We start from the raw sequence: 23,791 nt of genomic DNA, 5'->3' as shown, positions 1-23,791 counted from the left end.
GAAGCTACTCCCGCTGCGGGTGAGGAGTCCTCCTTCACTGGCAAAGAATTTAGGGGTTCAGAGTCCCAAAATGCATCAGGATCTTCCTATACATCCCCATTCTGACTTGCACGATCTCATTCTTTCCCAGTCAATGCCCTCACTTTAACAGTAGACACTCCACAGGCTGGCAGTTCAACTTGCATTGTTATTCAGCGAGTTGCGAGGTGAGATTCCGGGTTTGATTTTTAGCAGTATCAGCCCTGCCGCTACAGGTGATAAGGGTCTCCTTCAGGGCACACATAAAAGCTTTCAGATCATTTATGTGGCACTTGAGCTGGGAATTCAAATCCCTGAACTCATCCTTTTCTTTCCCCACTTTGTCAAGTGACATTAGGAGTAACCAGCAGACCTCATTATATTAGTTTGCCAAAAATATTTGAAAGCATCATATACACAGTCACTCAGATCCTTGCTTATTATAAGTGGTTGGTTAGGAGGGACTTCCCTGGTGGCGCAGTGGTTAAGAATCCGCCTGCCAGTGCAGGGGACATGGGTTTGAGCCCTGGTCCGGGAAGATCCCACATGCCGCGGAGCAACTAAGCCCGTGCACCACAACTACTGAGTCTGCGCTCTAGAGCCTGCGAGCCACAACTACTGAAACCCGCGTGCTTAGAGCCCATGCTCCGCAACAAAAGAACCACAATGAGAAGCCCACGCACCACAAGTAAGAGTAGCCGCCGCTCACCGCAACTAGAGAAAGCTCGTGCGCAGCAAAGAAGACCCAACGCAGCCAAAAATAAATAAATAAATAAATAAATAAATAATAAGTGGCTGGTTAGGAGTATCCAGTGGTGTTATTTTGCATATTTCTATAAACAGTTCCCACCATGGACTGTCAGTAGTCTTTACTGGAAATAGAGTCATTAGCATCCTTAAATCTAATTGGATTAGTGAACCAATACCAGAAACCCCAGAATCAATTCAGAAAACTCATCCTTAAAATTCTTTTCCTTCAGAACCACTCTCAGTACCAAAACCTGCATTAGTCAGGGTTTTTCAAAGAAATGGAACCAACAAGGGGTGTGTGTGTGTGCGCACGCGTGCACGTGCACAAAGAGATTTATTATAAGGAATTGGCTGCTGTGATTATGGAGACCGAGAAGTCCCACAAGCTGGAGACCCAGGAGAGCTGATGGTGTAGTTGAATCAAGTATGTACTCAGAGTAATGCGGCTCTGGTATACTTGTGAAGAAGACACCCAGGGAGATCAACTGAATTCTGGCTGGAGAGGTCAGGGAAGCCTTCTTGGAGGAGGTGACACTTGAGCTGTGTCGTGAAGGATGAAGAAGGGTTTGCCAGGAAAACTGGGTGGGAAAGGGAAACTCCTGGCAGAAGGACCATGTGTGCTTGTGTTCCTGCAGCTAGTTCAGTGTGACCTAAATACAGGGCATGTGTGGGGACATGACAGGGACACGCCTGGAGAGTAAAGTAGGGCAGGCCCCCCTGAGGGCCACAGGAACTATCCTGGGCTTTGAGCAGAGGAGTGGCAGGGGTTAGATTGTGTACTATAAAGACTGCTCTGGGGGCTGTTTATTGAGCACCTGCTGTATGCCAGGCCTTGGTGTTTCAGTGGTGAGACAGAGGAGGTTCCTACATTCCTGGAGCTGACATTCTAGAGCGAGAGTAAGACTAATAGAAAAGTGAAATGTGTGGTTAGTCCATTTTAATAAGTGATACAGAAAAAAAAAAAAAGCAGGGAAGGGAGATGCGGTGCTGGGGGCAGGAGGCTAGAGTGAGGGTATAGTTAATGCAGTTTTAAATAGGGGCTCACTGAGAAGATGACATTTGGGCCCATGAAGGATTTGAATAAGGCAGCGTGAGTATCTGGAGTAAGAGCATTCCTGGCAGAGGGAACCACCAATGCAAGATATAAAGTGGTACAGCCGCAGGACACAGTTTGGTGGTTTCTCAATAAGTTAAACATAGAATTGCCATATGACCCAGCAATTCCACTCCTGGGAATATACCCAAAAGAATTGAAACAGGTGTTCAAACAAAATGTGCAAACGAATGTTCATAGCAGCATTATTCACAATAACCAGGTGGAATAATAAATAATAAATAATAAAATAAATAAATAATAAAAGGTGGAAACAGCACAGTGTCCATCAACGGGCGATGGTCTAAGACGTGGTCTATCCATACTGTGGAATATGATTCAGCCATTAAAAGGAATGACACATGCTACAGCCTTGAAAACATCATGCCAAATGAGATAAGCCAGTCACAAAAGGCCACGTATCATATGATCCCATTTCTGTAAAATGTCCAGAATAGGCAAGTCCATTAAGACGGAAAGTAGATCAGTGGTTGCCAGGGAGGGGGAAGGGGGAATGAGTGCTTACCGGGTTTTGGGGTGATTAAAATGTTTTGGAACTGGATAGAGGTGATGGTTGTACAATATTATGAATGTACTAAATGACACTGAATTAAACACTTCAAAATGGTTAAAATGTTAAATTTTATGTTATGTGTATTTTACCACAATTAATGCCTGTTGGTTAAAGGAAGAGCAAGGAGACTGGTAAAGAGTTTGGCCTTTACTCTGAGTGAGCTGGGAGCCATGGAAGGTTAGGAGCAGAGGAGGGAGGTCATCGATGTGGGTGCCGGCTCTGGCTGCCATATGGGGAATACACTCAAGTCGGTGTGAGCTGGAGCTGGGACACCCACAGGGAGGCTATTGGCAGTCATCCAAGCAAGCGGTGAGGGGGGCTGAGAAGGCCATGGAGGGGTGAGAAGGGATATGATTCTATCTGTAATTTAAAGGTCAAGCCAATAGCACTCACTGATAGGTTGCATGTGGGATGTAAGAGGAAGAGAGAGGCGTCCTGGATGACTCCAAGCTTTCTGGCCTGCGCTACCGGAAGGATGGAGCTGCCCTTTCCTGAGATGGGATGCCTGGGGGAGGAGTGGGTTTATGGAGGAGAGCAGCAGCTCAGCTTTTGGGTCATGGGCTTATGGGCGAGCAGGGCTGCCGTGCTGACCTTGCTAAAGCTGACAGCAGGCAAGGCCTGGTGGTGAGGGGATCAGGCCTGAATTCAAGCAGCCTCAGGAAAAGCTGCACGTGCAGCAGGGCTGGGAGGATTTTGTCCAAAAATAAAATGATGGGAAAATTTATGAAGCCCTCATCACATGCCAAGCACTTTGCCTACATCATCTCATTTAATTGATGTAGCAGTGCCATGAGGTTGCCACAGTTGTTAACTCATTTTAAGGTGGACATGGAAGGCTCAGAGAAGTTAAGAGACTTACCTAAGGTCACCCAGCAAGTAAGTGCCAGCCAGGATCTGACCTCTGGGAGCCTGGCTCCAGGACCCAGCACTATTTGTCAGGGCACTTGTCTCCCAGGACAAGATCCAATGCCTTTGAAGGTAGTGCAGGAATTTATAGGGTCTTACTCTAAAGATCCCAGGTGGGTGAAGTGGGGTCAAGATATGATCCAAGAATCCCCTACTTAAAGGGCAGTGGGGGGCAGCTTAGGGCCAGAGGTGAGAGAGGATCCAAGGTGGTCCCATTGCCCTCCTCTATTCTGCTGATATTATTGTTATTATAATTATTATAAAATTGAATTAAAGTCAGTCACTTTGGGGGAGGGAAAGGTCTGGAAGGGAAGACGCCAAAACATTACTAGATTGTTCCTGCGTGATGAGATTTTTAAAAATCTTTTCATTATGGAAAATTTCAAACATCATGGAAATAGAAAAATACAATGAACTTCCTTTTTCTGATCACTCAGCATCAACAATTGTTAGCATCCTGCTGTTCTGGTCTCATTTATCCAACCGTCCCCCTCCACTTTTTTTTCCTAGAATATTCTGAAGAAACCCCGGAGAGGTTGTTGTACTCGTAGATGGTGGTGGGATTTTGAGCGATCGCTATTTTTGACTCATCTGGATTTCCTCGTTTGTATACAGAGATTTGTATTTTTTGTCTGACTTTAAAAATTGCTGCAGTTTTAGGGAGCCCAAGCTTTGGGCACCTCTGTTTCCTCATCTGTAAAATGGGGCTTCTCACAGGGGTCAGTGAGCTCATCTCTGTAACATGCTGGCTGCAGGGCTGCCAGAGCATAGGTGTTGCTGTTTGTATTTTTGTTTTTAATGAGGTGTAATTTTTAAGGTGGAGATTCTACCTTCGGGCTCTTGCCCACAGTTTGAGCTGCTTTACTTAGACCCGTTATCCCCCTGCCCTCTAGGCCAAACCCACACTGATTGTGGCAGGTACGTACATGTTGACATGGTGAGAGCCCAGGCTCAGTGCTACGGGCTGGGAGAACCCTGGGCCAGCAGCCAGTTTCTCAGTTTCCATGTCCGTACGCCAAGATTATCAGGGTACCCACCCTATGGAGCTGGCTGTTTTGCACAAAAGGAATGAACTAGTGTGACTTGGCATACAGTAAGTGCCCAATGATTGTTGATTGGCATCTTCTCTCCAGAATTTGCTTAGGGTTGAGCATGAGGCCAAGGAGGTGCAGGGCCACCCACCCCCCACCCCCGATGATGGCTACTGGTCAGTAGAACAAGTTCTGGCCACAATACTGTCAGGTAACCAGGGTCCAGCCCTGCTGTGGGGCTTCATACAAGTGTCCAAAACCTCTCTGGGTGCCCTGTGAAAGGCTCATTTGTGAACTGTAGAAATCTGCAGAGGTTGGGGCTCCAGCTGTTGGGACTCCTGCGTCCCACCCCCTCCCCCCTTCTCCCTGAGAACCAGCCATGGCCAGGCAGGTGGGGCTTGGCATGAGGACCAGCAGATGCCAGTCTCGCTCTGCGCACAGACGTATCTGCCAGTTTCTGATGGGGAGAAGCGATCTGGGAGTCGCTCACTTCATTGATAATTAAATTCAAATTAAGAGAGATTTGCATTTATCAAAAGCCTGTTTGACAAGGTGTCACTGTTTCCATCCAGCACCCTGGCTCTGGGGAGCCAGCAAAGGGAGGGACAGCTACATGGGGGTGGGGAAAGGGTATGGGTAGGGGCATGGGGAAGGGAGGGGGAAGAACAGCAGAGAGGCTGCCTGTCAGCTCTTCATTATTACAGAAGGCAATGGCTCCATGGTAAATGGGATGAAATGCTCTGTGGCCTCAGTCAGACTGCTTAACCTTTCTGAACCTCAGTTTCCCCACAGCAGCCCCCAGGGTCTCCCTTCCAGGAGATGGACTGCTACCGTTTGGCTTTGGGTTAGGCAAAGAATCCTCAATCCTGCCACCCTTCTCTGCTGAAGTTTAGGAAGAAGGAGGGTCATAGATCTATGGGGGATGTCGCTGGTGGCACCCCCTGATCCCTTTACCAGCCAGCACTGCCAGCTGCTGTGAGTTGGCTGATAGCAGCTCCCGGCTGCCCCCTTTTTCCAGGGAGTCTCAGCCTCTAGGAGCTGTCTGCCCAGAGATGTTACATCCCACCCTACTCTGGGGGCAGCCTACAGCCTTTGACTGACTGATTCAGGGGACCAACAGCCTGGCCGCCTTCCCTCAAGGCAGGACCTCCCTGTGGTACCATTCACCCACCAGAGCTCCCCCTGGGATCAGGCTGATACTGGACTCCTGCTGAGCCCACCTCTCTCCTCAGCTTCTCCCCCTGCCCCTGCCTGCTTCCCTCACTCCCTCCAGCTTCCTGCTGAGCACCTTCCCTCCATGAATCTCCAGCCAAGAATCCCCATCTCAGGTTCTTCTTGTGGAGCACCTGACCCAAGACAACCCAACCTGGACTCAAGTCCCAGTTTTGATGCTGTGTGACCTCCAGCAGGTTGTCAGCCTTTCCTGAGTCACAGGATCCCCGAGGAAGTGGGGAGGAAGGACAACAGGGGGATAAAATAATGAAGATCGTGGATATGACATTCCTTCTTGTCAGCTGGAGGCTCTCTTCAGAGACAAAAGGGATCCTGCTGGTCTGACTGGTCCCAGTGTGCTTGGTGGGAGAAGAAAGGAGAGGGTTTGGGGAGCAGAGAGAGGAGGTGTGTGTTCTGGGGACATTTTCTGCCTCCCTGGCCTGGGGTAGACTACAGAGAGTGGACATGCAGGGCCAGTGAGGGAAGAATAGCAAATGGCATTTGTGGCCAAGAGAACTGCATGGGCAGAGCATTGGGGGTGAGATACCCAAAGATGGGCTATGGGGCTGGAGCATTAAGTCAGGACAGGGCTCAGTGGGAGAGGGAGGTGGGCAGGTCCATGAGTTCATGGTGGGGGGGCCAGACTTTATCTCAAGTGTAGTAGCAGCCACAGATGGGTTTTGAGCAGGGAGTACTGTGGTTTAGATTTTAGAATGGTGTTTAGAGTTTAGGCACCTTCTGGGTACAGGTGTCTCTCCTCCCCTTCAAAGGAGACGTGGTTAAGTAAGCAGCCTCCGGACGCGGACACCTGTGCCTGCCACTTGTTTGTTTGACAACCTTGGTTAAGTATTTCCCTTCTCCAAGCCTCAGTTTCCCAATCTGTAAAATGGGCGTGATGCCATCTCCTTGGTGAACAAGATGATGATACAAGTGACTAACATTTCTTGAGCTGCTGCATGGGGAAGAGTTTAGAGGAGCCCAGCATGGAGGTAGAAGCTCAAGGAAAAGCCGGGCCCATGATCCAGGCAAGAGATTGTGAAGGGCCCAGTGAGCACGACTGTGGGGATAGTGGGGATGGAGGGGCAGGATTCAAGAGACATCTAGGAAGCAGAATGGTGGGGATTTGGTGATAGATTATATGGAGGAGAAAGGAGTGATTAAGGATGACTCCTAGGGTTGGGGGCCTAGGTGGGGGATGGAGCCCCTCCTGAGATGCAAGAATCTCCTTCTACCCCTTGGGGCCCTATGTGAAGAGTTCAGTGCTCATGCTGGGGAAAAGTGCAACCCTCACTTGCTGTGTGACTCTGGACAAGTCACTCCCCATCTCTGGTCCTTAATTTGTTCATCTAAAAAATCACAACACCCCCTCTTGCCACTAAGAGTCAAAGGGTCTGTATGGTAGGCTAGATAAAGTAGCATTGTCATCACCACAGATATTTCTATAAGGAAATGAGGTCTGGCTGCAGCAAGAAACACCAAAGTCAGACTCCAGAAGGAACAATCTGTGTAGTGGGTCTCTGGGCAGTTGTGAAATTTTCCTCCCTGGGAGACCCAATGATCCAGGAAAGGAGCCCTGGGACAGCTGGTTCAAGAAGAGAGCTTATGTTCAGAAATACTGGCAGTTGAGGTCATGGCTACTGAAGTTGTTGTTTTTCTAGTTCTGCATTGGGGCAAAGCCTCCTGGATCCTCAGAAAGTGCTCTTCTAAGGTAGTGGGAGTTCCTGGCTTTATCTGATCCAATTCTCCACCTCATCTCAGAGCCAGCCAATTGCTTCCCCTTCCTTGGGAGGCTTTTGTATTGTGGCAAAGAAAACCTGATGTAAGAAAATCTATTATACGAAGTGTATGAACAAAGAGATGGTTATATGCATCACACAGGCTTGTCCATTCCTTCCACAGGGCTGAGCTTCCCAAGGTCATTTCAAACAGGATGAGATTTCAGAAGAACAATTTTCCCCCAAGAAACTGCCTATTATGTCAAAAGTGTGGGCCTACCTTCAGTCTGCCAAAGGGTTCTTCATTCTTACAGGTCCTAGATGTTAAAATCAGACAGACTTGGGTTCAGATTCCAATTCTGCCCTGAACTAGCTGTGTGACCTTGGGTAAGTCACTTAACCTCTCTGAGCCCCCATTTTCTTATCTGTAAAATGGGGATATGAATGGAGTGGTTGAGAGAAGCAATGATGTGGTCATGGGGCCTGGCCCAGAGTAAATGTCAGTATTTGGCATATCCAGTAACTTCTCTGTTCTTTTTCATCCCTATTCTGCTTCAGCTTCCTATCCCTCACCTTGCTCCTTATAGAAATTTTTCCAGTGTTGAGGTGTTCTGTGTTGACTGTACTTGCAAGAGCAGCAGAAGAGTTGGGGTGAGCTGGAAACCCATTTAACAACTTTCCAAACACCCATGTAGGGCTACACAGGGGCCCAATTTCCTGGGCAGAGGAGTGAGAACAGCAGATCCAGGAGTCTCTTGATGGGTGGAGGCAAGTCTCACTTTCCCATCAGTACCGTAGATTGAGCTGGCAACAAAGAGATTTGGGGGGTTTTATCCAAGTTTTCTTTTTATTTAATGAGTTATAGTACCACCTGTCAAATCAAGAACTCTCTTTTGATATAGAAAAATGTGTACGGAGGGTAATTTTATTTTCCTGGTCATGGCAAAGACAGGGCTTCAGAAGCAGTCAGGTTCAAGCTTTGTGGCTGGTGCGTCTTCCTCTTTTATACTAATAGGTTTCATCCAGTTGATGTTCTCCATTTACACACAAAACTGGAAAAAGTGCTGCAGCTAAATATAGCCCCAGCACAGGTGAGCTGAGGTGGCAGGGGAACAAGGAGGGCAGGATTGGTTTTTGTTTGTTTGCTTATTTGTTTGTTTGCATAATTGGAATTGGGAGGATCTGCAGCCCTTGTTACACTCCGCAGAGGCTCCGGTGCTGCAGGGGTCCCTAATGGGACCTTAAAAATATGTGACCGCAGACAGGTTACACCACCTCTCTGAGTGTCAGTGTTCCACTCTGTAAGGTTGCATCGTATCTCTTTATGATGTTCCAGGTTTGACTTTTCAGTGGCTCAGTTTTCCCATGTGGGGATGGTGCCTGAGTAGTGAGTGGGCTCCAGTGACACTGCAGGACTCATTTCTCTGGTTTCACGTTTTGTGTCATCTCACGGGATGAGAGGAGAGGGCACATGAAGGGAGATCTTCTTTGTTGATCACCAAAGTCTAGATTTCTTAGACCCTGAGAATTAAGATTATAATTTAAGTCCATATCTTAGGTACAAATTAGGGGCTCATGGGCTTAGTTCAATACCCCTCCACCCCCCCACACACACACTTCTTGGTAGAAGTGTCCCTTCTTCTCCCTTCAAATGAGACAGTCTTTTGTGGTTGTTAAGTGAACAGGCTCTGGACACAGATACCCACGCCTACCACCTATTTGGTAACCTGGGTAAAGTGTTTCCCTTTTCTAAGCCTCAGTTTCTCCATCTGTAAAAGAGGCATGATGCCATCTCCTTGGGCTAAATGAGATGATAATAAAAATGACATTTACTGTGCACTTACTCTCTGTCTGGCCCCATGCTAAGCATCATCTAAGTATCTTAAGAATAGCCCTGAGAGATGGGTACCGATATTATCCCCATGTTACAGGTAGGGAAAACTGAGGCTCAGAGAGGTAAAGTGACTTCCCCCAGGTCACACAGCAAGTAAGTAGGAGAGCCAGGACTTAAACCTAGCTCTGGGCAATTTCAAAGCCTGTGCTCTTTAGCCCCCAAGTTATGTGACCTCCTGATGAATGTCAAGGTCTCAGCTCCATGCCTGGTACCTAGTAAGCACCCAGTGAACGTCAGCTGCAGTGACCATGACAACAGTGAGGATACTTGGGCAACCTTTGTTTGGGGGCAGGGGGATGGAATGTAGGATGGATTTCCTGGTGAGTTCTAGCATGGATTCATACATTTCCATCAGATTTCCATGGGAAGGCTCATGCTGAGATGAGCCACATGCAAAGTACAGCCTTCTCATCCAAAATAAAAGGGATATATTTACATATATATATATATATATATATATATACACACACACACACACACACACATGCTCACACTTTGGTGTCTCAGAAACCAGGCAGAATATTGCAAAGCAATGTACAATAGCATAAAATATCGTCCCAATTTAATCCATCTATCTAGTGTTCCATCTAATTACTATATTAGAAAAGTCTTCAGACCATGTATTGAACATTATAAATGGGAATAAAATGATCCTGGTAATGGCTTAATAAAACAGGTGAGGTAGCTCCGTCTGTCTGCCTGTATCCTTGGACCATGGCCAGATTGATTTGTCAGGGAAGGAAAAAAAAAAAAGAAAGAAAGAAAGAAATGGGCTTATGTTGTTGCACTTTGGAGATTGTCTCCATTAGGGGCCTTTGATTTTATTCTTGTTTTTCCTTGTGAGAAGTGGTTATCGGTTCCTTTTGTTAACAGCAAAATATGTAGAACTGATGGAAAAACTGACAGCAGTCGTTTCATATTTTATAAAGCTGCTCCCAGCTCGTAATTTGCTGGTTAGGATGAATCGAGGAACCCTGAAACTCTTGGTGAATTTGCAGCTGATGACTGCAGTCTTGTGTGTAACCATCGAGATTTAGCTGCTCTGAGAAGCTACAGCTGGGGGAGGTAGGGGGAGCCCAGGGTCAAGAAATTATATATCAACTGTTCGGGGCTGGAGTAGACCAGTCAGAGGGTCAGGTGTGCACCATATCATCTTTCCTCCATGTGCCTAGGGAGGTGTTTGCTTTTTTGGAATCTCTGAGGCTTTTGGTATAGATCAAAAAACAACTGCCCCTTCTCCCCTCTCTCCAGATGCTCAATGCCTTTGTATCTTTGCCCCGAGTCCCCATCTGCTTTCCTTAAAAGCTGCCATTGCTACTGAGACTTGACACATCCCTGCCTGAATTTGCTCCTGGCTTTGGAGCTGATATCCAGCAACCCGCGACAGGCTGGCCACACAACCCGTAGGTGTCTATCCTTCCCCACTTCCGAGGCACTGTGCCATGATGGAGAAAAAACACCTCTTCCCCCAAGTGCCCTGGATTTTTCCAGCCCCAAACTCTAATTTCTTCCTCCGCGTAGACTAATATGCGGGTGTCAGAGGTTAAATTCCAGCACACCAAGGAGTACCCATCCTTCACGGAGCCCGAGCATTTGCACCAGGCGTCGTCCACGTTGTCATGGTTACTCGGGCCCAGGACCCCAGAGACGGGAGCGCAGAATTAATGGCAGTCCCGAGTAAAGGATTCCTGTCTTGGCAAGGTTGATGGATTACATTGATGTACCATTTGTCATACTGTAATTGTTCTGGCAAATGTAATACCCACTAGTATAAACATTGTACTGCTTTGCTAATAAAACCCAAAATAGGAAGAGAAAGGATGATACAGTGTTACGCTCACTTAAAGAGACAATGCCTCCTTTCCAAGCTGGAGCCCACTTCTTCCGGAGGCCTTGGCGCCTGGTACCTTCTCCATCAATGTGCATGCGCGTGCTAAGCAGCTGTCCAGCACCTGCCTTCCGGCATCCGTGGCATGGGATGTGTGTGCGGACATATTCTTCGATGCTCTCAGGACTCAGTTTCCCTCTTCATCAGCATCTCATGTAATTCCCCTTCTCAGGCTTGGGATGACTAGTCGTTGCTCAAAACCTCTTTGCATTTCCTTGGTACCTGCTTGGTGTCCCTGACAGAGTCTGTTTGTCTGAATTGACTTGGCATTCATGGCTGTGCTGTAGCATGGCCGCTGCCTCCAAAAATGCTTCTCTGACCAGCTCTGCCTTCTCTGAACTCTCACATCTCACAGTGAACCCACCACTGCCTGGTGCCCAGACTGCCTTGCGATACTTCCCTGTTAGATCATGAGGTCTTTGAAGGCCAAGACTGGGCCCTAAATGTCTCCCCACCCCCACCCCTGGTTATGCCCAGAATGGTACTTGGGACACAGAAGGTGCTTAATAAATACTCAGTGAATTACTGACTTACTGGTTCCCCACTGGGCATGAGAAGACTAACTAAGGACCCCCAGACGTCCACCCTGCTTCTTCTTGAGCCATCCTTGAACTTCGCTCTGCAGAAGGACAGCACACATAATGGTGACTTTGTGCACCTCCCTCTCCTGCGCTTTGCTGAGAAGACCTTTAGGTCATGCCCCCACCCCATTCATCTCTGAAGTCCCACTGTCCAGCTTGAAACCCCTGAATACTTAAAAGATAATGAATGAATGAATGAATGGATGAATGAATGAATGCCCCAACTTATTCCCATCCCCATGCGTGGAGCTGTGCTTGAATCCTGTTTCGCAGAGTGGAGTTGTTGAAGGCAACAGGGGGCAAAATTCTTGGGCCTTTCCAAAGATCTTTATCCAACAGCCTGTGTGGGGTGGGGAGGAATGTGGGCCATGGAAGCAGCTCTTTCTCTTGTCTCTGAGTAAACTGGGTACTGGGCTCTCTGGTCACAACTTTTCCCTATGGGAAGTTTCTGTGCCCCTGAGATAAGCAGAGCAGAGTCTTCTTTTGGGATCTTGGGGACGGATGATGTTGGGAGGAAGGCCCTGGGGGCAGCTTGGCATCCATCTTTAATCCCACCTCCTGATCTCAAGTTTGAGTTCCTCCTCTGCCAGGAGATCTTCTGAGCCATAAACATTTCTCTTTTTCACCAACCCAACCACCTTCCCCCAGGTTATCAGAGCATGAGGGCAGAAGGGCCCATGCAGGATCTCTGATCTCATACCATGTTTGATCAGGCTTTGCTGGTTCCAGTATGGGTACCCTGTCCTCTGTCCAGAACCTCTCTACCATTGTAGGGCCCAGCCGTTGACCACAGTGCCCTCTGAGGTTCTGCTCCTTTAAGAAATGCACTGGATTGCAAATAACTGGAAACTCAGCTAATGGTGCCTTAAACTCATTAGGTTTACTAATTTATTTTTAAGTAGACTTTATTTTTAGAGCAGTTTTAGATTCAGAGCAAAACTGAACAGAAAGTACAGAGAGTTCCCATATCCCCTTTGACCCCACATATGCCCATTCTCCCACATTAGCATCTCACACCAGAGTAGTACATTTTTTACAATAGATTAACCTACATGGACACATTATCACCCAAAGTCCATTTTCCATTAGGGTTCACTCTTGGTGTTTTACTTCCTATGGGTTTGGACAAGCGTATAATGATGTACATGTATCCACCAATACGGTATCATACAGAGTACTTTCACTCCCCTAATAATATTCTGTGCTCTACCTCTTCATCCCTCCCCACCTTCCAACCCCTGGCAGCCACTGATATTTTTACTGTCTCCAGAGTTTTGCCTTTTCCAGAATGTCATATAGTTGGAATCATAGTATGTAAACTTTTCAGATTGGCTTCTTTCACTTAGTAATATGCATTTTAATTTTCCTCATGGCTTCATAGCTCATTTCTTTTTAGCACTGAATAATACTCCATTGCTTGGATGTACCAGAGTTTATCCACTCACCTCCTGAAGGACATCTTGGGGTTTGTTTTTCTCACATAACAAAGTTCACAGGTAGGCGACCCTTCTGTCTTTCCATTCCACCATCTTGGCTTTCATCTTCAGTAGCTGCAAGATGTCTCTTCCTCCTCCAGGTCTCATGTCTACAGGCCAAGAAGGAAAAAGAAGGGAAGGCCAAAGGGGCAGAGGGCAAAAGGTTTACTTCCAGTGAGGATTTCACTTTTTAATTTAGGAAGCAAAGCCCTCCAGAGGGATATTTAATCTTCATTACATTGTCCAGAACTCTCAGTGGCCACTTGTAGCTGCAAGAGAGTCTGGGAAATAAGACGCTATAGCTTCCCAGCCTCTGGTAGAAGATGGTGTTATGAGTTGAATTATGTCCTCTCAAAATTCATATTTTGGAGTCCTAACTCCTAATGCTTCAGAATGTGGTTATATTTGGAGATAGGTAGTTATTTGTACCTTTAAAGGTAATTAAGTTAAAATAAGGTCATTGGGGTGAGCCCTAATCCAGTGTGGCTGGTGTCCTTATAAGAAGAGGAGATTAGGACACAGACATCTGTGTACAGAGGGAAGACGATATGAATACAAGGGAAAGATGGCCATTTACAAGCCAAGGAGAATGGCCTCAGAAGAAACAAACTCTGCCGGCACCTCAATCTGCAACTTCCAGCCTCCAGAATTGTGAGAAAGCAATTTCTGTTCTTTAAGCTGCCCCGTCTTTGGTACTTTATTATGGCAGCCCTAGCAAACTAATGCAGATGGTGAGGCAGGTGGGAATTGGAACAGTTTGGGGTAGCTGCCAGTAGCTTCTTTCATTATCCCATGTTACAGAAGAGTCAGCAGAGTCAGAGAGGGTTAGTACCAAGTCTAGTGCTATGTGGCAGTCTAGTATGACAGTCAGAGCTTTGACTCCAGAGTCAGACCCACAAGTACCCATCAGTGAGTGAATGGATAAACAGAAGTGGTATATCCATACAATGGAATTTATTATTCAGCCTTCAAGAGGAAGGAAGTCCTGTCACATGCTGCAACATGGCTGAACCTTGAGGACATTATACTAAGTGAAATAAGCCAGTCACAAAGGGACAAATACTGTATGAGTCCGCTGTATCCTACTATATGATTGACGCCTAGAGGAGTCACATTCATAGGGACAGAAAGTAGAATGGTGGTTGCCAGGGGTTGGGGAGTTAGTGTTTAATAGGTGCTGAGTTTCAGTTTTGCAAAATGAAAAAGTGGTGGATGGTGGATGGTGGTAATGGTGCTAATGGTTGCATAACAATGTGAATGTACTTAATGGCACTGAACTGTACACTAAAACATGGTTAAAATGGTAAATTTTGTGTTATGTATGTTTTACCACAATAAAAAAAAAATACCGCTTTTGTTGCTGCTGCTGGTACAATTAATAATAATAATGATAATTATACTGGTAGTAATAAGTGATGCTGCACTGCATACTTGACACAAATTATCTCATGTAACCCTCCCAAGAACCCTAAGTAGACACTGTTAATAAGTAGGTAAGGACACTAATAGTACTGCAGTACAGAGAGGCTAGGTCGTTTGTCCAAGGTCACACAGCTTGTAAATGGCTTAACTGAACCATGAATACAGGTCTGTCCAAAGCCCGGTCACTCAACCATATGACCCAGACTTTGATTAAAGCAAGGTTGAACTTGACACAGTTGACATTTTGAGCTGGATAGTTCTTTGTCGTGGTGGGCGGAGGCATCCCGTGCATTGAAGAATGTTTTACAGCCTCCCTGGTCTCCATTAGGTGCCAGGAGTACACACTCCCCTCACTGAGATGGCCAAAAGTGTCTCCAAACATCAGCAGATGTCGCCCCGGAGGCAGGTCACCCCCAGTTAGATCCTCTGGTTTAACTGGGGGCCTCCTGGCAACGCAGAGGATATCGGGTAGTTGCTGTCCGACCCACCAAGGTGGATTCACCAGCCTGCAAATAGCAGATCTTCATGCTGTTGCTCGTAAGCTTGTGAGTGCTCATATTTTAAAGCCACATCAATCCATGGAAATCAGCTTGTGCATGAAAGATCGTTTGAGGGAAGTGTGGGACACAGATACTTTCTTTGCCTGTTGAAAGGATTTTTCCACAGGAGTGCCTCACCCCTCACACCATCTCACCCTTAAAATGCCCAGACGGGTTGAACAGCCAGTTTGAACATCCACTTTGGCATAAGGCTGGGCACACCCTTAATTGGTAGCTTGAATAATGTTCATTTATAAGATGGTTCATATTAGCAAAAAATGTCCTCGCAGGTTTAGGCAAATACATGGTCCATACACATGGTAGAATTGTACCTTTCAGTTTAAAGTGTCCAGGACACTTTGTTGGGTGAATAAAGCAAGTAGTAGAATGGGATCCCACTTTTGAGAAAAATTCTACCTATGAATGTACATGTTAGTTGACATGTAGAGAAAAACCCAGAGGAGTAGACCCCACGGTCTTCCAGTGGTTTTGTTCACAGCTGTAGCACCAGTGCCCCAGCACACAGTAGGTGCTTAATTATTATTCGTTTGATAGCTGAATACAAAGTGGAAAGACAGGGCTGTCAAACGTTTTTCTTTGTATGCTTCTCTGTCATTTGAATTTCTTATGATGAGCATAAATCAACTCTGTGGTTAAAGAAAAAAAAAAAAAAACTCTTCCCCGAAGAAAAGAAATTTTAAAAAGAAGAAGAAGAGTCATGCCTTGAATTGCCCAGCTCTTCCTTCTGCTGAGCTCAAAACCCACGTGCTCATCTTGCCAGAGCAATGCAGAGAAACGAGGCTGGTGTTTTATGGTCCTTGTTCAATCATGCATTGATAACATTGGCTTCCTGAAGAAAGCTGCTTCTTTATTTATTTCTCTCGCTTTGGTTTTTCCCTTGGGCTTTTGGAGGAGGGAAAAAACCCAACAGACGGTGAGCATGAACAGGAAGGCAGTTTAGGGAAGGGAGTAGGGGCCTGGAAGATTCAGTCTTTCTGCTGCCCCAGGTGGGAGGCAGAGGGCTGACCCAAATGCCCTCTTGGTGGGGACGGAGCTCCCACTCCTGTGACTTTCTCCTGCTGTGGCTTCGAGATCCTTCCAGAGCTACCCAAGCGCTAGGAAGAGCCTGGGGGTATGTGAAGGTCAGAGAGGAAAAATAGGGACTAGATTATTTGGGGGAGCAAGTTTCAGAGCCACAAGGAAGAGGGGCCATGTCATCTTTCTTGGCAGTGAGGGAGGAGGGAGAAAAATGCACCCCCTGACCAGCCTTCTGATTTCTGAATACCCCAAAGGCCTTTGAGTTTGTACAATTGCATCTCAGATGTTTTTTAAAGTTTACAACTGACCCGATTCATAGAAAAAGATAAACACCCTTCCTATGTTTGGAGTCATATGTAATTTTTATCTCTTGACCTTTAAATGTAAGCAGCAGTAAAATGAAGAACTATTGCAGTCATTTAACACTCTGGCTGTACTAACTGGTTCCTGCCTGAGAACCGTGGTTTTAAATTGGCTAATGCAGAATACTTGCAGAGCTAATAATAATTCAGATTACTCCTGTCAGCTATTCCGGATTCATGGGTAATTTAGTAGTTGAATAAATTTTTAAAAAAATTCATTCGTTACCATGCGCTGTTATGAATCAGTAGATGGTTTACCATTGGCAGCAGTAACTGTAAGAAGATTTAAATTGCTACTGAAAAGGATTTGAGTGAAGGTAATGTTTTATAATGTTCTAAGCCATATGCACTACTTTCAGGCCTCATCAGTTTTACATTGATTCCTAGTGAAGTGTTTAATTGCATCATGAATGCAATATAATTCAGTTCTTTCTGCTAATATGGTATATATCTCAAAGTGATATACAGCACTGACAGGGTGAATTCGCAGTTCCGTCTGGATTTGGGAGGGCAGTGAGAATTGGGCACCTACTGGATGCACGGCGGGCGGGTGACAGGGGTGGGGGCAGAAGGCTGTAGCTTGGTGCCATCTTGCTGAGACTGGGTGGGGTGTCACGAGCATGTGTGGGGAGTGGTGGACTGTGTCTGTCACCAGCTCTCAGTGCTGCCATTCAGCTAGAGAGGGGTCTGGTGCTGTTGGCCTCCCCAAGGAGGGTGGGAGATCTCTTGGCTGGCTGAGAAGTTGCAGAAGGCTGGCCAGGCCCACTCCCACCATCAGATGCTAACGGGTTGGGTCTGGCCATCTCACTGGATGTTTCTGAGTGGTTAGCAAGAATTGGGCTTTCTGTTGCCATTTGTTTGTCAGTCAATGGATATTTATTGAGCACTTAAAAATTGGTGGTGGCGGGAACTGGGGCAAAGGTTCCTTTTTTTCTTTTTCTTTTTTGCATCTCATGAAGCAACCCAAGGTGTGCAGGGATATTCTTGCTGGGGTAAGCCACTGCATTCTATTTTAAGAGGCATCTCTGGCTACCATCCTTCAAAATGGTGGCACGTGAAGCAAAATTCATCCTTTCTGGCATTCATTCATTTATTCACTTACTTATCCCTTCAACAAATATATTATCAGTCAGGCACTGTTCTAACTTCTGGGGGATAAAGTCGTGGACAGATATGGTGCTCTCATGGAGCTTCTATTTTAGTGGTGGCAAATAGACCATAAGCAGGTTATATAATTAAGAACACAAATAAGCCTCAGATACTACTGATGGTTTCATTCCAGTAGGATCCATTTGATACCTTGGTTCCAGATTTTTTCAGAGTCTATCTCAATGCATTCTTTTGCTGAGGCTGCCATGACAAAGCACCACAGACCGGGCAGCTTAAACAACAGAAATTTACTTTCCTCGCAGTTCTGGAGGCTACAAGTTCAAGATAAGGTATTGGCAGGGTTGGTTTCTTCTGAGGCCTCTCTCCTTCCCTAGGAGAAGGCCATCTTCATGTTCACAAAGCATTCTCCTTCTCTGCATGTCTGTGTCCAGATTTCCCCTATTTATAAAGACACCAGTCATATTGGATTAGGGCCCACCCTAATGACCTCATTTTAGATCCTGTCTCCAAATGAGGTTACATTCTGAGGTCCAGGGGATTAGGACTCCAACGTAAGAATTCGGGGAACACAGTTCAGCCTATAAAACCTGCTGTTGGGAGAGAGTGTGTGTCTGTGTGTGTGTGTGCTCACGTGTACGTATATGATCGTGGCTGGGTACGTGGGGCCTCTCAGTGAAGGGAACAGGAAAACAGTGCTAAATGCACTGTCATCAGAAGGCTCCTTCTGTCAACCCCCATGAACGATGTGAAAGTCACATCTGCTTGTCACGTCAGTCCCTTCTCCAGCAGGACCTTAAAATCAGAGTTCATGCATTTTCAGATATCTGATTGCCATGCAGCCACAAAACAGAAGCCCGGGACTCGGGGCTCCCGCCTCAGCCTGGCGCCTCGATGTAATCAGAGCCTCCCTTTTATCCCCACTCTGGAGGAAGGCCAGCCGGGCCACCTTTTTGATCATCGTAACCTTGATGCAGAAGAATAATTTATCCATGCCCCTGGACGAGGAAATTGCAAAATATTATTTATGAAGACAAGCGGATGCGCCGTAATTCTGGCCCTGCATTTCTGGATGTGGCTGGCCAGGATGGGGAGATGCGGTGGTGTGTGATAATAAAACAGGACAGCGTCCCTGTGAGATGGAGGTGTGGGGGGAACAGGGAGTCAGGGATCCTGCAAGAGAGATTCCACGGAATGAGAATTGTTCTGGCAGCTGATCCAAACGGCCCTTCCGTGGACTCCCAGGTCATAAGTGGGAGAAGAGTCTCCAGGAAAATGCAGAGGAGGCTCGTGTGAGAGGGGCTGTTGAACAGAGGTTTGGGCAGGGGACGAGACCTCCCTTTGAGGATTGTGGCTTTAGTTTTGGGGACTTGGGAAGTTGTATAGTACAGTGTTTATGAGTCCTGGCTCTGTCACTTTGCATGTAGTGTGTGACATTAAGCAAGTTAGATCACTTTTCTGAACCTCAGTTTGTTTAGCTGTACAATAGGAATAATAACAAATCTACCCAAGAGTTGCCTCAAGATTAACATGAGATAATGCACGTAATTGTCTGGTCAATTGGCCAGACTTTCTTACCTAGTAACAATTAAGTTGAATGATTAAGAATGCAGCTCTGGAATCAGCCTGGCCTAGCATGCCAGCTCTGTTCCTCACTGGCTGTGTAGCCTTGAATGAGTCACTTCACCTCTCTGAGCCTCCATTTTCCTCACCTGTCAAATGGGTATAAAAAAGTTCCTACCTCAGAAGATCATCTTAAGGATTAAAAGAATGAATGGGAGGAAAGTTTAACAGTGCTTATCTTACAGTAAATACTCAGTTAAACGTTGGCCATTAATATAACTTGCTAGGCCATAGTTCCTTAGCAGTCTTACTTCTGAGAAACCATTCTCAACCTTAACTCGGATTTAGAGGCTCCCTGTCTCCCATCTTCCAGTGCTATTGAACAACACGCTTAATTTAGAAATCCAAACGGATTTGCGTTGCTTATGATTTGAAAAATTCTTCTGAGCATTGAGAAGTCCCTCCTGAGGTGACAGAATGTGTGTTCCCGGCAAACCACCCTAGCATCTGTACAGCACAGGGAAGACAGACCCCAGCAGACCCCGACCTGTATGACCACCCAGTTTGCCTAACTCCTGGAAACACCACTGCATTCTCTCAGGCACCGGCCAGAAAGTTCAGCACAGTAAATGTTTTGCAGCCTCTCAGCAATTTGGGGTTCTACCGAATTAGTGTTTGGTATTGAATTAGTATTCATTTTCTCTAATATGATATAAAAGTATAATCACATTAGTGACTTTTATAGCACATTAGATTATACATTTGGAACACGTCCTTGCCTGAAGCAGCTTAAAAAAAAAAAAAAACTCACCAACAACAATAACAAGTGAATGGTCTTCCTCCCAGGCTCACAAGCACTGGCTTTTCCAGCTGGGCTGCAGCCACCTGGATAGAAAATTCTCTGCTCTCTGCCTCCTGGTCCCTACAGAGAAAGAATTTTCATTCCACTGCCCTGATTTGTGAAGCACTGAATTTAAGACCTTAATAGTTGTTCCAAATGAATGTTTCTTTAATCCCGGGGCAGAAACGTAGGCTGTGGTTGAGATGTAATTAATAGCACTAATTACTCTTCTCTGCCTTCATCTTCTTTTCTTCCCGCCGTCATCCCCGTTCCCCAAGAAACCTGGCGGGAGCACGAGAATGTTCACCTTTGGCTCCAAGATGTCCCTGGACAGGGAAACCAGTCAGTGCGCCCAGAACTCACCCCCGTCTGGGCTCCCAGTTTCCAAATATTTTCCCTCTTCTTCCCAGTGGTTCCTCCAGTTCTGGGACTCCTGGGCTTTCCAGTAGTTTTTCTAGAACCTGTTTCCAGCCATTGTGGTGACTCAGCCAGTTGTGAAAAGTAATGTACCAAGGAAGCAGTAATGCATGGCCTGACTTTCCTAAGCATCTTTCTCTGCAGTGACAGCCTCATTGATGCATCGGTTAAAACATGAATGAAGTTCCTCACAGACTCCCCAAGGTCCCTGCCACTGGATGCCCAATGCTGAGGGACCCTGTCAGCAGCCCTGTCGGGCCCAAAGCTCTGCCTCACCAAAACATTTTCTACTGCAAAGAGTAAGGACTAAAAAGTTTACTACATGTAATGAAAGGAAGTCAGCTGGTCTGGAGGGCTAAAATGATTTATTTTTATACTGTCTCATTCCCAGATAATTGGAGGTGGGTAGACCCACCCAGACAGGCTTTGAAAGCAGGCTGCGTCTTGCATGCCAACTCTGAGAATTCACTGGTGGCTTCTTGAAGTGCCACATTGAGAAGGAGTCCTAGACCACATTCTGGATGAGCAAAAGACAGTTTCATTCAGTATACAGACATTTGATGCATCAGGCACTGCTCTAGGCACTGGAGCCACTACCTTGAAGTGGGCAGCCAAACTCCCTCCCTTAAAGGAATTCACATTCTAGTCGGGAGAGGCTGAAAGTAGATACCAACAAAGTCAGCTTATGCAGGGCTTGAGCACAGGATAGAGTTAGCATCCTATTCTAATTGCAGTGGAAGTCATTAGAGGATTTGCAGTAGAGAAATGCTAGAATCTGGTTTATGTTTGAAAGATTGAAGCTTTAAAAAAATCACTCTGGGTAAAGAGACTTGAGGAGAAACTAGAAGATAAAGTTCAAAGGATATTGCAGACGTCTGAGCAAGGAATGGTGGAGGATGAAGGATGGGTAAGAATTTTTTTTTTCTTCAACACAGAGATGCACTGTAAGTGCCTTTATTATTATCACCCTCTGAGGGGGTCTTGGGACTGTACTGTAACCACAGGATCCCAGGGCTTTTCTGCAGCAGGGCAAGTTTTGATGGGAAAAAGTTTGGGGTCACTGGGCCTGTAAGTGAGGTGGGACCGACCTGAGTGAGGCAAATAGTCCCAGGCAAATGGGGGGAGGGTCCAGGCACCTAGAAAGTCACGGGAGTCAAGGTCCCAGGAGATGCCTCTCGAGTCCTGGGGTGGGTTTCCAGACTCGCCCCTACCCCCGAGGGGAGGGAGGGCGCTTCCTGAGTCCTGGGGTTTCCAGGCCCCTCGAGGGCGCCGGCAGGGTTGACGCATGCCCCCTGCCTCCCGCCCGCCCGCAGGTTGGCCGGTGCAGCGCTGGTCCAGGCAGGTGCCGGCCGAGTTGAGCGCGGCGGCGGGCGAGGCGGCAGTGCTGCCCTGCACCTTCACGCACCCGCACGGCCATCTGGCGCGCGGGCGAGCGGTACCCGGGCCCGCAGGTGTTCCGATGCGCTGCGGCGCGGGGCAGCGAGCTCTGCCAGACTGCGCTCAGCCTGCGTGGCCGCTTCCGGCTCAAGAATTGCTTTGATTTGAGCTCAACTGTAGAAGTCTAACTGACTAGATTCATTGGTGGGTTAGATTGCAGAGTAGGCGTGGCCAATCCATTAGCAATGTCTGCCACAGGCAAGGGAAGTGGCAGTTGCCACACGCTGTATATTTGCCCTCTCTGCCTTGTAAGTCATTTTTAGGCTGATAGGAGGGAGTTGGGAGGATGAAGGCTCACTCAGGGATAGTAATCCTGTGGCTTCAACAACAGCTACATATATTCCAGGAGGTGCATTTCGAAGAGAATATTCAAGGACTGTTCCTGGAACCGTGGTGGGGAGGGGTGTGTGAGATGCCACATTATCTCAACCTGAGATTGTCCAGGGATCGGTAAGGCAAATGGGACTTTCAGAAGACCAAATTAGACCAAATCCCTATAGATATGTGCAAAGGACCAACATGATTCCATGGAGATGCAGTCAGGGAGGTTCAAAGAGAACAGGCAAGGCAGACGGCCATCCATGGAACAGGTTAATAGAAAAAGTTTTCAGTTATGTCAGGTGAAAACAGAGGATCAGAGACAATCCCCTCTTCTTCCCATCCTACAAATAGGAAGGACCTGGCAGGGTTGGGGGCGGGCAGAGGACAAACTGGAAGCCCCTTTGGGTTTTTTTGTTATGTTTTTTTTTTCTTCTATAAATCCCTGTCTTCTCTAAGAAGATCAGACACTTGGAGAAAGGACATCATTATGTGACTGGGTAGGGTGGAAAAGACAGTCTGGAGTTGGGAAGGGAACCAGACTTGAGGAGGGAAGGGCTGTTTTGAAAGCCTGAAGTACCCTCGTAAGGATGTGGCAAGGCTGCAGTGGAGGTCCTGTGAATCTTACTACAAAATTTTAAAAATCCTTCAGGTTAAGGGAAATTTTGTGAGATTATAATATGAACAGGGCTGTGTGTGTAATATGCAACTTTCTATTAAATAAAAACCAGTGTGAGGGCATACTTCAGGATTATAGGCCAGTTTGCTCAGCTTCCATTCCTGCAAAGAGTCTAGAAAAAACTGTCAAACTATGAGCGGAAATCTCTGCCCTTGTCCTCTCGGTTCTCAGAGCCAGCCGTGTGGCTCTAGGAACATCCAGCCCTGGACAAACTTAATTTCCTTCATTGACAGATGGGCTGGCCGTGAAGATAGAGGGCTCGGGAAATGAGGCCCACGTGAGGCTTCCACCCAGGCCCCTTCCCCTTAGGCCTGGGGAGGACGGTGTGGACCCCTGGCTCTCAAGCACAGTTGGTGTTCAGCCCCCTCACCCCCACCCAGGAGGGTGTTGACAGCAACCACCTGGGAGCCCAGCCTGACATCTCTTGCCAGGATGCTGGGCCGACTTGGAGAACCACTGGGGTAACCCACTTTAAAATATTAATTTTCAAAGATGCATTATTCTATAAGCAATATACATGTAACATTTTTAAGGGAGGCATTAAAGATGGCAATAGAATAGTAAGTCTCCTGAACTTTCAGCTCTCTCCTGGTCGTTCCACATTTATTTGCTTTTCCAGGACATTTTAACCCATAGACAAACGTGTAAGTGCAGCCCCGTTTTTAAAATAGGAAAAGGATTATGGGATTATTTCTTCTTCTTTTCTGTACTTATTGAGTGCCTACTGTATGCTGGGATCTGAGACTACAGCAATGCAGAAAAGAAAAATGTCCAAGACTTCCTGGCATGGGCTGTCTGGGAGAGGCCAGGGAGACAGCCAAAAAGCATGTAAACCAATAAGATAAAAGAATCACAAAATCACAAATTGTGATCCTGCAAAGAAAATCAATAGTGTGCTGTAGTAGGGGAGCAGGGGGAGGGGGTTATTAAG

The 23,791-nt window shown here is 46.7% G+C and overlaps 1 protein-coding gene across 1 annotated transcript in view; it reads left to right on the top strand.

Moving 5' to 3' along the window:
- CUX2 (cut like homeobox 2) overlaps window positions 1-23,791 on the top strand; it is a 262,334-nt gene that overhangs the window by 86,305 nt on the left and 152,238 nt on the right. The window lies entirely within an intron of this gene.

This window comes from Eubalaena glacialis, chromosome 15, assembly GCF_028564815.1.
Source record: "Eubalaena glacialis isolate mEubGla1 chromosome 15, mEubGla1.1.hap2.+ XY, whole genome shotgun sequence".
NCBI lineage: Eukaryota > Metazoa > Chordata > Mammalia > Artiodactyla > Balaenidae > Eubalaena > Eubalaena glacialis.
Note: the sequence above shows the minus strand (reverse complement) of the source record. Positions and strands in the feature narration are given on the sequence as shown.